Source organism: Heptranchias perlo, chromosome 20 (genome assembly GCF_035084215.1).
Source record: "Heptranchias perlo isolate sHepPer1 chromosome 20, sHepPer1.hap1, whole genome shotgun sequence".
NCBI lineage: Eukaryota > Metazoa > Chordata > Chondrichthyes > Hexanchiformes > Hexanchidae > Heptranchias > Heptranchias perlo.
Window position 1 is genome coordinate 2,715,200 of NC_090344.1, and position 19,848 is coordinate 2,735,047.

Below are 19,848 nucleotides of genomic sequence, written 5' to 3' on the forward strand. Positions count from 1 at the left end.
TCGATAGTTCCTAACTTCTCTCCATTTAGAAAATACTCTGATCTTTCTGAGTTTCTCAGTGGATTATATCACACTTCCCCACATTGGACTCCATCTGTCACAGTTTTAGCCTCTCATTTAATCATCAATGGCCCTTTGCTGCTTTCTGCTCCAATCTACACTATTTACCGTGTCACCTAACTTGCTGGTTTAAGGGTGAAAACTGCCCTCCGCTTCACTGTAAGTGCAAAGAGGCAACTTTGTAGATGCCGTGTCGTGTTACAGAACGGCAGGTTAGACCTGCTCGTTTCATCTCATCTCATTTTCTGGTAACGGGAATATTACTGAAATGGAGCCTGGTCAAATAACAGCTAAAAAACCAATCCTCTCTACCACCAAGAGCTGAGCCTTCAAACATACAGGTATTTATGGGGCAAAGTGGGTTTGATGCTCAGAAATAATACAGCACAGATCTTCACTCGTGCCAGCTGTACACCTTTTATTTTAGAAAAGTGAACCGATTGTAGACAGCTGCTGTATTGGTCGCTGCAAACTCAAGCTTTCGCGCGGTGAATTAATGGTTTAGTATAAAGCACATGGTGTTTCTGTGGTGTAATCGGTTAGCGCGTTCGGCTTTTATTTGCAAGGTTGCTGGTTTAAGCCCGCCCAGGATAACTTTTACCTCGGGATTTATTGCCTCACAGCGCCAGGTTTCCAATGTGTGTTTCGTCTGCAAGAAAATGCACGGTCAAAATTGCCAGCGGAGCACGGCTGATATTCCACCATTGACCCTACGGTCCGATAGCAGACACATGACAAATATTTAAAAATCCAAGATTGGCTGTACGGAACTCAGAATTCTTCTTCACAGACAAGGTCCGAAGGGAGGACTCAATGTTTGCCGGAGAGCTGGTTCATTCAGATATTGATATCTGTGCAGTGAGCGAGACCAGACTGCTATCGTGTTTTCACAATGAACGTCACTCCTTTATTTCGGAAAAGCAATATGGTTTGCACATTCCGACCGTGTTCAGCTGATTTGTGAGTGATCATTAAAGGCTCCTGCAGCACTGTCTCGGCGAAAAACACCAGTTCAAAACCGCATTCCAGATGGGACAACAAACCCACCAGTTTTCCGTTATTCCCCAGCTCCCGGAGTGAGAGAGGCTGCGACAGCAGGATTTATGGAGGACCGAAGAGAGTGAAACTTTATTTCGGCTTTCGTGGGAAATCAAGTGAAAGTGGAGAAGAGCTCCAGGATTTGAACCAGTGAAACTCCCTGAGCGAGAATCAGATCCAAAGACCAACTGGCAACAGAGCCGTGCAGCCACTGTAAAATTTCGCTGCCACGCAGCCGATCAGCCATCCTTTCAGAACACCATGGACAGCCATTCTCGCTTTCTTCTACAATATATGATGTACAGCGAGATCAGATTCAACACCAATTATTTCTAGTCAACAATATTATCCTCTCTTCAACAAATTCGTTTTGAATGTACGACTTGTATTATAATGAAACACATTGCAGAATGAATTGCTCTGAAGCTCCATAAATGTGGAGACATTGGCTATGAATTCATCAGCTGGGTTGTAACTTTACCATTCCTAACATCTCAGCCTGCTGGTGTTGCCGGTTAGATCAGCTTTCACATTCCTGGAAGCCTGAGAATTCTAAAAGGGAACGAAACCGAGAGACAAGAGACAGAGTCAGTGACAGATACAGAGATGCATGCAAATAAACAAAGAGTATAAATGCCAGGTTCTGCAAACTAGCAGAATTCAAGATACTGATTGGGAGATATTCCTTCTCGTGTCTTGAAATCTTGCTGGAGAACAATGGGCGCCCGCCACGGTGGAATGCCTCTCCTGCTTTGAAAAAGGTAAATGCGGTCAATTAGTTCCAGTTTATTCATTTGGACATTGAACAGATCGTTGAACAGCAACTAACCGAGTAGAATTTAAACCGGTGCAAGAAAATTCCAGTGGGGTATGAGTCGAACTCTTCAAACACTGGGCCATCGCAGATGCACACAGCAGTTCTTGCACAGCTGCAGGCCAGTCTGCGTCGGGTTGTCACAGGACCTCCGCCAGACTGCATGTGTTTTCAAACAGGATTCCAAATGGACACATACAGCAAATAGCCAAGTGAGGATTGATGGTATTCGTGTTGAATTCTCGCCTGCTGATTATGCGACCCGGGTTTGATACCTGGCCAATGCAGGATCGTTTTGCATTCTGCACCAATGAGGAACACGGGAAGAGGAGTCGGCCATTTCGCCCAACAAGCCTGTTCCGCCATTCAGTCCACAAAAAGCAGGACAAATCGAATCTGGACAATTGCCGCACCATCAGTCTGCTCTCCATCAACAGCAAAGTGATGGAAGGTGTCGTCGACAGTGCTATCAAGCGGCACGAACCCACCAATAACCTATTAATCGATGCTCAGTTTGTGTTCCACCAGGACAAATAGGCTCGAGATCTGATGACAGCCTTGGTCCAAACATGGACAAAAGAGCTGAATTCCAGAGGTGAGGTGAGAGTGACTGCCCTTGACATCATGGCAGCATGTGACATCAAGAAGCCCTATTAAAATTGAAGTCAATGCGAATTAAGGAGAAAACTCTCCAGTGTCTGGAGTCATACCTAGCACAAAGGAAGACGGTAGTGGTTGTTGGAGGCCAATCATCTCAGCCCCAGGACATTGCTGCAGGAGTTCCTCAGGACAGTGTCCTAGGCCCAACCATCTTCAGCTGCTTCTTCAATGACCTTCCCTCCATCATAAGGTCAGAAATCGGGGTGTTCGCTGCTGCTAATGTTTAATTTGATTCGCAACCCCTCAGATAATGAAGCAGTCCGTGCACGCATGCAGCAAGACTTGGATAAAATGCCGGCTTGGGCTGATAAGTGGCAAGTAACATTCGTGCCAGACAAGTGCCAGGCAAGAGACTTTCTAACCACCTCCCCTTGACTTTCAACGGCATTACCATCGCACAATCCCTCACATCAACGTCCTGGGGGTCATAATTGATCAGAAACTTAACTGGACCAGCCATATAAGTACTGTGGCTACAAGAGCAGGTTAGAGGCTGGGTATTCTGCGGCGAGTGAATCACCTCTTCACTCCCCAAAGCCTTTCCATCATCAACAAAGCACAAGTCAGAAGTGTGATGGAATGCTCTCTACTTGCCTGGATGGATGCAGCTCCAACAACACTCAAGAAGCTCGATACCATCCAGGACAAAGCAACCCGCTTGATTGGCACCCCTTCCACCACACTAAACATTCACTACCTTCACCACCATCGCCCCGCTGCTCCAGTGTATACCATCCTCCAGATGCACTGCAGCAACTCGTCAAGGCTTCTTCAACGGCGCCTCCCAAACCCACGACCTCTACCACCTAGAAGGACAAGGGCAGCATGTACATGGGAGCAACACCGCCTGCACGTTCCTCTCCAAGTCACACACCATGCCGACTTCGAAATATATTGCCGTTCCTTCATCGTCACTGGGTAAAAATCCTGGAATTCCCAATTTAAGAGCATTGTGTGAGAACCTTCACCGCACTTACTGCAGCGGCTCAAGATGGCGACTCACCACCACCTTCTCTAAGGCAATTGGAGATGGACAATAAATGCTGGCCTTGCCAGAGACGCCCACATCCCATGAATATTCAAAAAAATGGCTGACCTGTGACCTAACTCCAAAAACCCACCTTAGCCCCATATCTCTTAATACCTTTGGTTAGCAAAAACCTGTCAATCTCAGATTTAAAATTTACAATTGATCTCGCATCAACTGCCGTTTGCAGAACTGTGTTCCATACTTCTACCAACCTTTGCGTGTAGAAGTGTTTTTTAACTTTTCTCCTGAAAGTCCTGGCTCTAATTTTTAGGCGATGTTCCCTAATCCTTGACTCCCAACCAGCAGAAATAGTTCATCTCTATCTACCCCTTCAGTTCCCCTTAATATCTTGAAACTTCGATCAAATCATCCCTTAATCTTCTGAATTCCAGGGAATGCAACCCTAGTTTGTATAATTTCTCCTCGTAATTTAACGCTTAGAATCCAGGTATCATTCTAGTAAATCTATGCTTCACTCTTTCGAAGGCCGATATATCCTTCCTAAGCTGCGGTGCCCAGAATTGATCACAGTACTCCAGGTTTGGTCTAACCAGAAGCTTCATATAGCTGCAGCATGACTTTTACCCCCTTTGTATTCTAGCCCTCTAGATATAAGGGGCAACATTCCATTAGCCTTTTTGATAATGTTATGTACCTGTCCATGACATTTTAATGATGGATGTACATAGACCCCTAAGTCCCTTTGAACCTCAACAGTTTCGAGTAATTCACCATTTCGAAAGTATTCTGATCTAAACTTTTTGGGTCCAAAGTGGACGGCCTCACACGTCCTTCCATTGAAATCCATTTGCCACAGTTTTGCCCATTCACTTAATCTAGTAATATCTCTCTGTAATCTCATTCTTCCATCTACACTGCTTCCGATTCTGTGTATCTTTGTGTCATCGGCAAACTTGGATATGTGGTTCTCGATCCCGTCATCGAATATCAATGAGACCGCCCAAACTGGGGTAAATTCACAATCAGCTTCAATTTCCAAATCATCTTGAGACATTTTATTTACTCCGCGTGTGTTGCGCCTTGTAAACTTCTGCACTTTATCATCTGGACATCAACTATCATTCAATTCTCACAACTGCAAAGATGTCAGAATCCAATTGGTGACTTTTCACTAAAAACATTGATATAACAGGAATCGTCTGGAATTTGAACCCGGGACCTCTCGCATATTCAATTAATGAAACGCCCAAAGCGAGAATCATACCCCTAGACCAACGAGCCACTGGGTGCAAGGCCGTGCAGCCAGTTTAAAATTTCACCACCCTCTTCAGCCGATCGGCCATCCTTTCAAACCGCTCCTGTCCATCCAATCTCGTTTTCGATTCCTATGCACAGCAATATCAAGTAGTATACTAACTATTTCCAGTCACCAATATTAGCCTCTCTTTACTAAATTCGTTTACAATGTACGACTTGTTTTATCAAATAAGACTTTTCAGAATTAGTTAATCTGAAGCTACATTGGCATCTGTCTCGGCATCGTCAGAGTATACAAGCTACCAGAGGTACACTTTACTCAAATTGCTGTTTTCTATCGCTGTGAGGGCGAAGAGACACAAATGTGGAGACATTAGCTACGAATTGATCAGCTGGGTTGCACCTTTACTTTTCCGACCGTCTCAGTCTTTTTTTCCTTTACCTTTCGCTGCTGGTGTTGCAGGTTAGATCAGCCTTTACCGTTCCAGGAAGCCTGAGAATTCCATCAGCGGACAAAACAAAGAGGCAAGAGACAGGGAGAGATAGAGAGATACATGTAAATAAAGTAGAGTATAAATGGGTGGTTCTGCAAAGTAGCAGAATTTTAGTTGCAGATTGGGCAAGATGCTTTCTTGTGTATTTAAATTTTGCAAGCTTACATTGGGCACCCAATTAAAAACGCCAGCTACGCTGGAGTATCTCTCATGGTCGGAGAGAGATAAATGAAGTCAATCAGATCTAGTTCATTCATTTGAGCATTGAACGGATCTTTCAATAATAATTTAGCCACCAGAATTCGAACCTGCGAAGGAAAACTCCATTTGATCTTTAATTTATTGCTTCAACCACTCGGCGATCGCAGCGGCACATGGCAGTTCTTGCATGGCTCTCGGTCAGACTGAGTTGGGTTATCACAGGAGCTCTGTCCGACTGCATGTTCTTTCAGATAAGATTCCAAAAGGACACATGCATTTACTGATGATGTAAGTATTGGTGGTTCAGGGGGCGAATTCTCGCTCACCACCTGAAAGGTTTGATTTCTGACCAATGCAGGATCCTTTTGACTTCCAACAGCATCCACCGAAAACCGGACCACGTGAAACTTTCTTGGCGCCTCATTGGGCAAATCAGGGTCAGTAAATCACAGTTTCGGAGTTTGGACAGCCGAGCCGGTCTCAGGCGTTGCTTTTAGGTCTCCACCTCTCCTGGAGGCGTGGGTTGGATTCTGAATTCCGGCATTTAATCCTTTACAATTACCGAGATTTTTTTGTTCCTTTGGCTTTGGTTGATTTTTCTGAGCTGTTGATTTGATCCTTCCAGAAAATCAACCCGATATCCGTCCACGGCAGGTTTATTTTTAAGTAAACCAGCAAGAAATATAAGAACGGATTGTCCTTCACAGCAGCTGCTTCGCACTCGCCTCCAAGCATCTCCACGACCAGCAGAGAAATCTTGCCTTGGGTTGGCCCGCTCCCTGAATACATTAATTACTTTGCTTCAATCAGCTGTGTCGAGCATTAGCAAGTGAACAACAGCAGAACGGGAAACCACAGTAATCATGAATGATGCTGAGAAGAGCCCGAGCCTCTGGAAGACAGATCAGGTTACCGGAAAGAAACAGCCGCCGCGAGCTTTCGGAAGCAGGGAAAGACTGTCTGTCTGACTGACTGGGAAAAGATTTTTTGCATGAAAGTGAGTGCGGTTTGACGTGTTGCAGCTCGAAGGCGCTCCCTTCTGGTGAGGAGAGGCAAATGCTCCAGCAAAACAGCCGTGTTCGAGCAGACACAGAAAGCCTGAAGATTTGAGAAAGGAAAAGAGGCGTCCTGATCCACAGCGCCAAAATTTTGAGCTGTAAACTTCCGAGAGCGGCCTTGAGCTAATTGCTGCTTGATCGCTCCTGTGAGACGGAATTGAACCAACGATCGTAAAGATCTACTCATTTGAAGTGTTCTGTTCGACCAGCAAAGCTGTCGGAGGCCGAAAAAAAACTTACCTCTCTTTGGTAATTGTTTAGTGAGCGCCTTTTGATGCCCTCAGACTCGTGGTGTCCCGTGCTCATGACCGAGGCTGACTCGGAACCTGTTCATCTCGCAGCGCTGTGAGAGTGTGAGCTGCTGCTTACTCTCTGCAATCTGAGCCAGTGGTGCAGTAAATAACGTATCTTCTAATAGATTTAAACCATTATAGGTTCGACTCTTACTCGGTTTAAAGGCTTCTGAATTTTTTTGTATTACTTTATGACTTACAATGTGTAAAATGTTAAAAATTCATCACATGCAAAGAGCAAAAATCTTATTAAAGTTTTGACTGTCTCTTGATGACCATGTCAGTATCTCCTTCAGTCTGAAATAAAAAGTTATCTGTTGATTAATGCTGATTCAAACAATGATGCAACGACGAACTGCGATTAATTTGCTTCATGCAGTTAATTCAATCGGTTCTTAATTCTTGTCTAACGTTCATTCCCTGACTGGGAATCGAACCACGTGGCGGTGAAATCACCGAATTCTAACCACCAGCCCACCGGGGAGTTCTCAACATTCCGCACCAAACACTGTGGAACTGATGACATTTATTTCTCTTTCACTCTTTCGTGATTCATTCAGCTCTGTGTTTATTCTCAGGCCTCTGATCTCTCCATTTCTTTCAGCATTTGATTCCGGATATTCTTGTAGTTAAATAGGAATAAGATACCATATCTCACAGCCCCGGTATAATTGCTGTTTCTCTCTGCAGTTCTGTACAAAATCAAACTGTACGCAGATACCGACAGTGTCTCTCTCTCTCTCACTCCCCACAGAAGCAGCAGGAGATGCCACTTTAAACTGCCAGTTGCTTCAAACGATGCCCGATAGACCTGCGTTGTCTTGCAGCTTTCCCAGGAGCTACATTTGATTCGGTGCGTGAATTTTGGGAAATTGAATGATTTTCACCGGCAGCTTGTGGTAGTATATTACCTCACTTTCTATTTCGTGTATATGGCTACTTGCACTTGGTGCTGTCATTGCCTGAACATCACCTTTTGTCCCGATCGTAGTTCGAATAGAAAATGCTGTTTTGTGCGAGCAGCTTGCCTGGCCCGAAAATGACAAATGACATTCTTTGCTGCTTGATCGCAGCAAAGAATGTTCAGCGTTACCTTGTGATCTAGTGTTTAGCATTGGGCGCTTTCATCGCCACGACAACAGTTCGTTTGGTATCTGTCTCAACATCTGCCTATTATACGCTCTACCAAAAGTATGCTGCACTCAAATTGCTGATTTTTTCACTGTGAGGGCGAAGAGACATTAGGGGACATTAGTTCTGAATTCATCAGCTGCATTGCAACTTTGCTTCTCCTACCGTCTCCGCCTTCCTATCTTTACACTTCTCTGCAGCTTCAATCATCCTTGGCCGTTTAATAAAGCCTGAGAAGTCCATGAGGTGAAAACACAGAGAGTCAAGAGACAGATTAAAGTATAGAAACAAATATCAAGTTCTGCGAACGAGCAAGAATTTAACATGGAGCTCGGGAGAGATTCCTTCAAATGTCTTGTAAGAGACTATTGGACACTCGTCCGCTGAAGTATCTGTTTGAAGGAGAGAAATGTGGTTGGTTAAATCTGGTTCACATTCATTTGAGCTTCAAACAACATTGAAAAACTGGACCTCGCTCAGAATCAATCGTCAAATATTCCAAAGCGAGAATCATACCCCAAGCCGAACAAGCCACCGGTAACAAACCACCGGTAATAAACCACTGCAGCCACTGCCCAATTAAGTACCAACCGCAGCCGATCGGTTATCCTTTAAGATCTCTTCGATCCATTCAATCACGTTTTCGATTCCGATGAAGAGAAATGTCGAGTTGCACACTAACTGTTTCCTCTGTTCTCTTTCGCAAACACATCACTGAACAAAACTGCACAAGTCACCCAGGCAAAATAATTCAGTTCAACATCATGAGCTTCCGAAGGACCTGCGAGGACAGGGTGACCAAGCCTGCGTTCAGTCGTGAAGTTCAGTTGGTTCGAGCGTGGTGCGACTAACACCAATGATCGTGGGTTCGATCCCCGTACGGTCGATGAGGTTCTTATTGCAATATTTTGGTTACTTTTATAAGTTTGGCATACTTCAGAAACAAGCGAATCCACACAATATGTCATAAGATTAATTTTTTTTAGAGTAGCATCCATTAATATGTTTTCTGATCTATTTTTTGAGGTTCAAAGTGGACGGCCTCACACTTGCTGACGTTGAAATCCATTTGCCGCAGTTTTGCCCATTTACTTAATCGAGTAATATCTCTCCGTAATCTCATTCTTCCATCTACACTGCTGATAATTCTGTCCATCTTTGTGTCATCGGCAAACTTGGATATGTGGTTCTCGATCCCGTCATCTAATATCAATGAGACCGTCTAAATTGGGGTAAATTCACATTCAGCTTCAATCTCCACATCATCTTGAGACATTTTATTTACTCCGTGTGTGTTGCGCCTTGGGAACTTCTGCACTTTGTCCTCTGGAGCTCAAATAGAATTCAATTCAAACAACTGCAAAGATGTCAGAATCCAATTGGTGACTTTTCACTAAAAGCAGTGAGATAACAGTACTCGTCCGTGAGTTGATCCCGGGACCTCTCGCATATTCCATTAGAAAAACGACCAGAGCGAGAATCATACCCCTAGACCAACGAGCCGCTTGCTAGAGAACCCTGCAGCCGGTCTAAAATTTCACCATAGTCTTCAGCCGATCGGCGATCCTTTCCAACCGCTTCTGTCCACCCAATCTCGTTTTCTATTCCTATATACAGCAATATCAAGTTGTACACTACCTATTTCCAGTCACCAATATTAGCCTCTCTTTACTAAATTCGTTTACAATGTACGACTTGTTTTTTCAAATGATACTTTTCAGAATTAGTTAATCTGAAGCTGCATTGGCATCTGTCTCGGCATCGTCAGAGTATACAAGCGACCAGAAGTATACTTTACTCACATTGCTGTCTTCTTTCACTGTGAGGGCAAAGAGACAAAAATGTGGAGACATTAGCTACGAATTTATCAGCTGGGTTGCACCTTTACTTTTCCGACCGACTCAGTCTTTTTTTCCTTTCCCTTTCCCTGCTGGTGATGCAAGTTCGATCAGCCTTTACCGTTCCAGGAAGCCTGAGAAGTCCATCAGGGGACAACATAGAGACAAGAGACAAGGAGAGATAGAGAGATTCATGTAAATAAAGTCGAGTATAAATGGGTGGTTCTGCAAAGTAGCAGAATTTTAGTTGCAGATTGGGCAAGATTCTTTCTTGTGTATTTGAATTTTGCAAGAGTACATTGGGCACCCAATTAAAAGCGCCGGCCACGCTCGAGTATCTCTCATGCTCTGAGAGAGATAAATGAAGTGAATTAGATCCAGTTCATTAATTTGAGCATTGAACGGATCTTTAAACAATAATTCAGCGAGCAGAAATCAAACCTGCGAAGGAAAACTCCATTTGATCTTGAATTTAACGCTTCAACCACTCGGCGATCGCAGCGGCTGCAGAATTCGGTGCCACCCACAGCCGATCGGCCATCCTTTCAGACCTCTTCTATCCATCCAATCACGTTTTCTATTCCGATGTAGAGAAATGTCGAGTTGCACACTAACAATTTCCTCCGTTCTCTTTCGCAAACATATCACTGAACCAAACTTCACAAGTCACTCAGGAAAAATAATTCAGTTCAAAACCATAAGCTTCCGAAGGACCTGCGAGGACAGACTGACCAAACCTGCGTTCAGTCGTGAAGCTTGTGGGTGTGTTGTGATCCTAAGGGACAGAGACAGGCCTGCGACACAGAGCGAAGACAGGAACTCAGAAATGTGGCCATAAATGGGCAGACAGTCAGTCACAGTCATTGATTCTGACACACGGCCCGGTAGTTGTTCAATCAGTCGGGGAGCGAGGCCTGCAGCCAGCAAACAAAAAGCCTGGCCTGAGAATAAGGCCGAGACCCAATCAGACGGATAAACAGACAGACAGACAGACAGACAGGCAGCTCAGGGTCCTGCCCACAGGTTTTATAGCGGGGCAGTGTTTTATGGATGGGCTGTTCATTGTTGGTAAAATAATATTGATCGGAATTTAATTTGTTACATTAAAGTGCTCTTTGTTTGTTAATTTTGATCTACATCCTCGACAGTATATACAGAAACAAGTAACAATGTTTAAGGGATGTGGTTTATTCAATATTCGTTGTAAAACCCTGTCAGCTGGTGTAAAAATAAACACAAACTACCCAACACGCGGGTAAGCCCACAAAGCTAAGACGTCTACATGGCCGGTTAGCTCAGTTGGTTAGAGCGTGGTGCTAATAACGCCAAGGTCGCGGGTTCGATCCCCGTACGGGCCATAATTTGGTATATTTTGCAATATTTTGGTAACTTTTAAAAGTTTGGCAGACTTGAGAAACAAGCGAATCCACACAAAATGTCATGAGGTCAATTTTTTGGAGTAACATCCATTAATATGTTTTCTGATCTATCTTTTTGAGGTCCAAAGTGGACGGCCTGAAACTTGCTTACGTTGAAATCCATTTGCCGCAGTTTTGCCCATTCACTTAATCTAGTAATATCTCTCTGTCATCTCATTCTTCCATCCACACTGCTTATAATTCTGTCTATCTTTGTGTCATCGGCAAACTTGGATATGTGGTTCTCGATCCCGTCATCTAATATCAATGAGACCGCCTAAATTGGGGTAAATTCTCATTCAGCTTCAATCTCCACATCATCTTGAGACATTTTATTTACTCCGTGTGTGTTGCGCCTTGGAAACTTCTGCACTTTGTCCTCTGGAGCTCAAATATAATTCAATTCGAAAAACTGCAAAGATGTCAGAATCCAATTGGTGACTTTTCACTAAAAAGCAGTGAGATAACAGGGCTCGTCCGGGATTTGAACCCGGGACCTCTCGCATATTCCATTAGAAAAACGCCCAAAGCGAGAATCATACCCCTAGACCAACGAGCCGCTTGCTAGAAAGCCCTGCAGCCGGTCTAAAATTTCACCATAGTCTTCAGCCGATCGGTTGTCCTTTCCAACCGCTTCTGTCCACCCAATCTCGTTTTCTATTCCCATATACAGCAATATCAAGTTGTACACTACCTATTTCCAGTCACCAATATTAGCCTCTCTTTACTAAATTCGTTTACAATGTACGTCTTGTTTTTTCAAATAATACTTTTCAGAATTAGTTAATCTGAAGCTGCATTGGCATCTGTCTCGGCATCGTCAGAGTATACAAGCTACCATAAGTATATTTTACTCACATTGCTGTTTTCTTTCACTGTGAGGGCGAAGAGACAAAAATGTGGAGACATTAGCTACGAATTTATCAGCTGGGTTGCACCTTTACTTTTCCGACCGTCTCAGTCTTTTTTTCCTTGCCCTTTCCCTGCTGGTGTTGCAGGTTAGATCAGCCTTTACCGTTCCAGGAAGCCTGAGAAGTCCATCAGGGGACAACATAGAGACAAGGAGTGATAGAGAGATTCATGTAAATAAAGTCGCTTATAAATGGGTGGTTCTGCAATGTAGCAGAATTTTAGTTGCAGATTGGGCAAGATTCTTTCTTGTGCATTTGAATTTTGCAAGAGTACATTGGGCACCCAATTAAAAGCGCCGGCCACGCTCGAGTATCTCTCATGCTCTGAGAGAGATAAATGAAGTGAATTAGATCCAGTTCATTAATTTGAGCATTGAACGGATCTTTAAACAATAATTCAGCGAGCAGAAATCAAACCTGCGAAGGAAAACTCCATTTGATATTGAATTTAACGTTTCAACCACTCGGCGATCGCAGCGGCACATGGCAGTACTTGCATGGCTGCAGATGCTACTTTAAACTGACAGTTGCTTCAAACGATGCCCGATAGACCGGCGTTGTCTTGTAGCTTTCCCAGCAGCTTCATTTGATTCGGTGGGTCAAGTTTGGGAAATTGAATGATTTTCACCGGCAGCTTGTGGTAGTATATTACCTCATTTTCATTACCGGGAATGAACCACTGCAGCCACTGCAGAATTCGGTGCCACCCACAGCCGATCGGCCATCCTTTCAGACCTCTTCTATCCATCCAATCACGTTTTCTATTCCGAAGTAGAGAAATGTCGAGTTGCACACTAACTATTTCCTCCGTTCTCTTTCGCAAACATATCACTGAACAAAACTTCACAAGTCACTCAGGAAAAATAATTCAGTTCAAAATCATTAGCTTCCGAAGGACCTGCGAGGACAGACTGACCAAACCTGCGTTCAGTCGTGAAGCTTGTGGGTGTGTTGTGATCCGAAGGGACAGAGACAGGCCTGCGACACAGAGCGAAGGCAGGAACTCAGAAATGTGGCCATAAATGGGCAGACAGTCCGTCACAGTCATTGATTCTGACACACGGGCCGGTAGTTGTTCAGTCAGTCGGGGAGCGAGGCCTGCAGCCAGCAAACAAAAAGCCTGGCCTGAGAATAAGGCAGAGACCCAATCAGACGGATAAACAGACAGACAGATAGACAGACAGACATCTGATTCAACGTCAAAACGCAGCGTGATCGAATCACGTTGCGGTGATATCATTTTCTCAGCAGCTCAGGGTCCTGCCCACAGGTTTTATAGCGGGGCAGTGTTTTATGGATGGGCTGTTCATTGTTGGTAAAATAATATTGATCGGAATTTAATTTGTTACATTAAAGTGCTCTTTGTTTGTTAATTTTTATCTAAATCCTCGACAATGTATACAGAAACAAGTAACAATGTTTAAGGGATGTGGTTTATTTGATATTCGTTCAAAAACCCTGTCAGCCGGTGCAAAAATAAACACAAACTACCCAACACGTGGGTAAGCCCATAAAGCTAAACTGTATACATAGCCGGTTAGCTCAGTTGGTTGGAGCGTGGTGCTGATAACGCCAAGTCGTGGGTTCGATCCCCGTACGGGCCATAAGGTTCCTATTGCAATATTTTCATAACTTTTAAAAGTTTGGCAGACTTGAGAAACAAGCGAATCCACACAAAATGTCATGTGGTCAATTTTTTGGAGTAACATCCATTAATATGTTTTCTGATCTATCTTTTTGAGGTCCAAAGTGGACGGCCTCAAACTTGCTTCCGTTGAAATCCATTTGCCGCAGTTTTGCCCATTCACTTAATCTAGTGATATCTCTCTGTAATCTCATTCTTCCATCCAAACTGCTTATAATTCTGTCTATCTTTGTGTCATCGGCAAACTTGGATATGTGGTTCTCGATCCCGTCATCTAATATCAATGAGACCGCCTAAATTGGGGTAAATTCACATTCAGCTTCAATCTCCACATCATCTTGAGACATTTTATTTACTCCGTGTGTGTTGCGCCTTGGAAACTTCTGCACTTTGTCCTCTGGAGCTCAAATATAATTCAATTCGAACAACTGCAAAGATGTCAGAATCCAATTGGTGACTTTTCACTAAAAAGCAGTGAGATAACAGGGCTCGTCCGGGATTTGAACCCGGGACCTCTCGCATATTCCATTAGAAAAACGCCCAAAGCGAGAATCACACCCTTAGACCAACGAGCCGCTTGCTAAAAAGCCCTGCAGCCGGCCTAAAATTTCACCACAGTCTTCAGCCGATCGGCTGTCCTTTCCAACCGCTTCTGTCCACCCAATCTCGTTTTCTATTCCTATTTGCAGCAATATCAAGTTGTACACTACCTTATTCCAGTCACCAATATTAGCCTCTCTTTACTAAATTCGTTTACAATGTACGACTTGTTTCTTCAAATAATACTTTTCAGAATTAGTTAATCTGAAGCGACATTGGCATCTGTCTCGGCATCGTCAGAGTATACAAGCTACCATAAGTATATTTTACTCACATTGCTGTTTCCTTTCACTGTGAGGGCGAAGAGACAAAAATGTGGAGACATTAGCTACGAATTTATCAGCTGGGTTGCACCTTTACTTTTCCGACCGTCTCAATCTTTTTTTTTCCTTTACCTTTCCCTGCTGGTGTTGCAGGTTCGATCAGCCTTTACCGTTCCAGGAAGCCTGAGAAGTCCATCAGGGGACAACATCGAGACAAGAGACAAGGAGAGATAGTGAGATTAATCTAAATAAAGTCGCTTATAAATGGGTGGTTCTGCAAAGTAGCAGAATTTTAGTTGCAGATTGGGCAAGATTCTTTCTTGTGTATTTGAATTTTGCAAGAGTACATTGGGCACCCAATTAAAAGCGCCGGCCACGCTCGAGTATCTCTCATGCACTGAGAGAGATAAATGAAGTGAGTTAGATCCAGTTCATTCATTTGAGTATTGAACGGATCTTTAAACAATAATTCAGCGAGCAGAAATCAAACCTGCGAAGGAAAACTCCATTTGATCTTGAATTTAACGCTTCAACCACTCGGCGATCGCAGCGGCACTTGGCAGTACTTGCATGGCTGTAGATGCCACTTTAAACTGCCAGTTGCTTCAAACGATGCCCGATAGACCGGCGTTGTCTTGTAGCTTTCCCAGGAGCTTCATTTGATTCGGTGGGTCAAGTTTGGGAAATTGAATGATTTTCAGCGGCAGCTTGTGGTAGTATATTACCTCATTTTCATTACCGGTAATGATCCACTGCAGCCACTGCAGAATTCGGTGCCACCCACAGCCGATCGGCCATCCATTCAGACCTCTTCTCTCCATCCAGTCACGTTTTCTATTCCGATGTCGAGAAATGTCGAGTTGCACACTAACTATTTCCTCCGTTCTCTTTCGCAAACATGTCACTGAACAAAACTTCACAAGTCACTCAGGAAAAATAATTCAGTTCAAAATCATTAGCTTCCGAAGGACCTGCGCGGACAGACTGACCAAACCTGCGTTCAGTCGTGAAGCTTGTGGGTGTGTTGTGATCCTTAGGGACAGAGACAGGCCTGCGACACAGAGCGATGGCAGGAACTCAGAAATGTGGCCATAAATGGGCAGACAGTCAGTCACAGTCATTGATTCTGACACACGGCCCGGTAGTTGTTCAGTCAGTCGGGGAGCGAGGCCTGCAGCCAGCAAACAAAAAGCCTGGCCTGAGAACAAGGCAGATACCCAATCAGACGGATAAACAGACAGACAGATAGACAGACAGACATCTGACTCAACGTCAAAACGCAGCGTGATCGAATCACGTTGCTGTGATATCTTTTTCACAGCAGCTCAGGGTCCTGCCCACAGGTTTTATAGCGGGGCAGTGTTTTATGGATGGGCTGTTCATTGTTGGTAAAATAATATTGATCGGAATTTAATTTGTTACATTAAAGTGCTCTTTGTTTGTTAATTTTGATCTACATCCTCGACAGTATATACAGAAACAAGTAACAATGTTTAAGGGATGTGATTCATTCAATATTCGTTGTAAAACCCTGTCAGATGGTGTAAAAATAAACACAAACTATCCAACACGCGGGTAAGCCCATAAAGCTAAAATGTATACATGGCCGGTTAGCTCAGTTGGTTAGAGCGTGGTGCTAATAACGCCAAGTTCGCGGGTTCGATCCCCGTACGGGCCGTAAGGTTCCTATTGCAATATTTTGGTAACTTTTAAAAGTTTGGCAGACTTGAGAAACAAGCGAATCCACACAAAATGTCATGTGGTCAATTTTTTGGAGTAACATCCATTAATATGTTTTCTGATCTATCTTTTTGAGGTCCAAAGTGGACGGCCTCAAACTTGCTTACGTTGAAATCCATTTGCCGCAGTTTTGCCCATTCACTTAATCTAGTCATATCTCTCTGTAATCTCATTCTTCCATCCACACTGCTTATAATTCGGTCTATCTTTGTGTCATCGGCAAACTTGGATATGTGGTTCTCGATCCCGTCATCTAATATCAATGAGACCGCCTAAATTGGGGTAAATTCACATTCAGCTTCAATCTCCACATCATCTTGAGACATTTTATTTACTCCGTGTGTGTTGCGCCTTGGAAACTTCTGCACTTTGTCCTCTGGAGCTCAAATATAATTCAATTCGAACAACTGCAAAGATGTCAGAATCCAATTGGTGACTTTTCACTAAAAAGCAGTGAGATAACAGGGCTCGTCCGGGATTTGAACCCGGGACCTCTCGCATATTCCATTAGAAAAACGCCCAAAGCGAGAATCACACCCTTAGACCAACGAGCCGCTTGCTAAAAAGCCCTGCAGCCGGCCTAAAATTTCACCACAGTCTTCAGCCGATCGGCTGTCCTTTCCAACCGCTTCTGTCCACCCAATCTCGTTTTCTATTCCTATTTGCAGCAATATCAAGTTGTACACTACCTATTTCCAGTCACCAATATTAGCCTCTCTTTACTAAATTCGTTTACAATGTACGACTTCTTTCTTCAAATAATACTTTTCAGAATTAGTTAATCTGAAGCGACATTGGCATCTGTCTCGGCATCGTCAGAGTATACAAGCTAGCATAAGTATATTTTACTCACATTGCTGTTTCCTTTCACTGTGAGGGCGAAGAGACAAAAATGTGGACACATTAGCTACGAATTTATCAGCTGGGTTGCACCTTTCCTTTTCCGACCGTCTCAGTCTTTTTTTCCTTTACCTTTCCCTGCTGGTGTTGCAGGTTAGATCAGCCTTCACCGTTCCAGGAAGCCTGAGAAGTCCATCAGGGGACAACATCGAGACAAGAGACAAGGAGAGATAGTGAGATTCATCGAAATAAAGTCGCTTATAAATGGGTGGTTCTGCAAAGTAGCAGAATTTTAGTTGCAGATTGGGCAAGATTCTTTCTTGTGCATTTGAATTTTGCAAGAGTACATTGGGCACCCAATTAAAAGCGCCGGCCACGCTCGAGTATCTCTCATGCACTGAGAGAGATAAATGAAGTGAGTTAGATCCAGTTCATTCATTTGAGCATTGAACGGATCTTTAAAAAATAATTCAGCGAGCAGAAATCAAACCTGCGAAGGAAAACTCCATTTGATCTTGAATTTAACGCTTCAACCACTCGTCGATCGCAGCGGCACTTGGCAGTACTTGCATGGCTGTAGATGCCACTTTAAACTGCCAGTTGCTTCAAACGATGCCCGATAGACCGGCGTTGTCTTGTCGCTTTCCCAGGAACGTCATTTGATTCGGTGGGTCAAGTTAGGGAAATTGAATGATTTTCACCGGCAGCTTGTGGTAGTATATTACCTCATTTTCATTACCGGTAATGAACCACTGCAGCCACTGCAGAATTCGGTGCCACCCACAGCCGATCGGCCATCCTTTCAGACCTCTTCTATCCATCCAATCACGTTTTCTATTCCGATGTCGAGAAATGTCGAGTTGTACACTAACTATTTCCTCCGTTCTCTTTCGCAAACATATCACTGAACACAGCTTCACAAGTCACTCAGGAAAAATAATTCAGTTCAAAATCATTAGCTTCCGAAGGACCTGCGAGGACAGACTGACCAAACCTGCGTTCAGTCGTGAAGCTTGTGGGTGTGTTGTGATCCTCATGGACAGAGACAGGCCTGCGACACAGAGCGATGGCAGGAACTCAGAAATGTGGCCATAAATGGGCAGACAGTCAGTCACAGTCATTGATTCTGACACACGGCCCGGTAGTTGTTCAGTCAGTCGGGGAGCGAGGCCTGCAGCCAGCAAACAAAAAGCCTGGCCTGAGAATAAGGCAGATACCCAATCAGACGGATAGACAGACAGACATCTGACACAACGTCAAAACGCAGCGTGATCGAATCACGTTGCTGTGATATCATTTTCACAGTAGCTCAGGGTCCTGCCCACAGGTTTTATAGCGGGGCAGTGTTTTATGGATGGGCTGTACATTGTTGGGAAAATAATCTTGATCGGAATTTAATTTGTTACATTAATGTGCTCTTTGTTTGTTAATTTTGATCTACATCCTCGACAGTATATACAGAAACAAGTAACAATGTTTAAGGGATGTGATTTATTCAATATTCGTTGTAAAACCCTGTCAGACGGTGTAAAAATAAACACAAACTACCCAACACGCGGGTAAGCCCATAAAGGTAAGATGTTTGCATGGCCGGTTAGCTCAGTTGGTTAGAGCGTGGTGCTAATAACGCCAAGGTCGCGGGTTCGATCCCCGTACGAGCCATAAGGTTCCTATTGCAATATTTTGGTAACTTTTAAAAGTTTGGCAGACTTGAGAAACAAGCGAATCCACACAAAATGTCATGTGGTCAATTTTTTGGAGTAACATCCATTAATATGTTTTCTGATCTATCTTTTTGAGGTCCAAAGTGGACGGCCTCAAACTTGCTTACGTTGAAATCCATTTGCCGCGGTTTTGCCCATTCACTTAATCTCGTGATATAAGAACATAAGAACATAAGAAATTGGAGCAGGAGTCGGCCAATCGGCCCCTCGAGCCTGCTCCGCCATTCAATAAGATCATGGCTGATCTGATCCCAACCACAAATCTAAAGAACACAAGAAGTCGGAGCAGGACCCGGCCACATAGCCCCTGGGCCTTCTCCGCCACCCACAGGGCATTGACCGCTCCGAACTCAGCTTCATGTCCAATTTCCTGCCCGCTCCCCATAACCCCTAATTCCCTTTACTTCTAGGAAACTGTCTATTTCTGTTTTAAATTTATCTAATGATGTAGCTTCCACAGCTTCCTGGGGCAGCAAATTCCACAGACCTACCACCCTCTGAGTGAAGAAGTTTCTCCTCATCTCAGTTTTGAAAGAGCAGCCCCTTATTCTAAGATTATGCCCCCTAGTTCTAGTTTCACTCATCTTTGGGAACATCCTTACTGCATCCACCCGATCAAGACCCTTCACAATCTTATATGTTTCAATAAGATCGCCTCTCATTCTTCTGAACTCCAATGAGTAGAGTCCCAATCTACTCAACCTCTCCTCATATGTCCGCCCCCTCATCCCCGGGATTAACCGAGTGAACCTTCTTTGTACTGCCTCGAGAGCAAGTATGTCTTTTCTTAAGTATGGAGACCAAAACTGTATGCAGTATTCCAGGTGCGGTCTCACCAATACCTTATATAACTGCAGCAATACCTCCTTGTT

General features: G+C 44.0%; 5 non-coding genes across 5 annotated transcripts; 4 read left to right on the forward strand and 1 right to left on the reverse strand.

Annotated features, from left to right (window-relative positions):
• The first annotated feature begins 11,119 nt into the window (after positions 1–11,119).
• On the forward strand, positions 11,120–11,193 carry trnai-aau (transfer RNA isoleucine (anticodon AAU)). The gene has a single exon. It is a non-coding gene; the product is annotated as a tRNA-Ile (tRNA).
• Positions 11,194–11,722: 529 nt separating this feature from the next.
• trnap-ugg (transfer RNA proline (anticodon UGG)) lies at positions 11,723–11,812 on the reverse strand. Its single transcript is given in 2 exon segments — positions 11,723–11,758; positions 11,777–11,812. It is a non-coding gene; the product is annotated as a tRNA-Pro (tRNA).
• A 1,883-nt stretch (positions 11,813–13,695) lies between these two features.
• On the forward strand, positions 13,696–13,768 carry trnai-gau (transfer RNA isoleucine (anticodon GAU)). The gene has a single exon. It is a non-coding gene; the product is annotated as a tRNA-Ile (tRNA).
• A 2,508-nt stretch (positions 13,769–16,276) lies between these two features.
• On the forward strand, positions 16,277–16,350 carry trnai-aau (transfer RNA isoleucine (anticodon AAU)). Its single transcript has one exon. It is a non-coding gene; the product is annotated as a tRNA-Ile (tRNA).
• A 2,490-nt stretch (positions 16,351–18,840) lies between these two features.
• Positions 18,841–18,914, forward strand: trnai-aau (transfer RNA isoleucine (anticodon AAU)). The gene has a single exon. It is a non-coding gene; the product is annotated as a tRNA-Ile (tRNA).
• Positions 18,915–19,848: the final 934 nt, after the last annotated feature.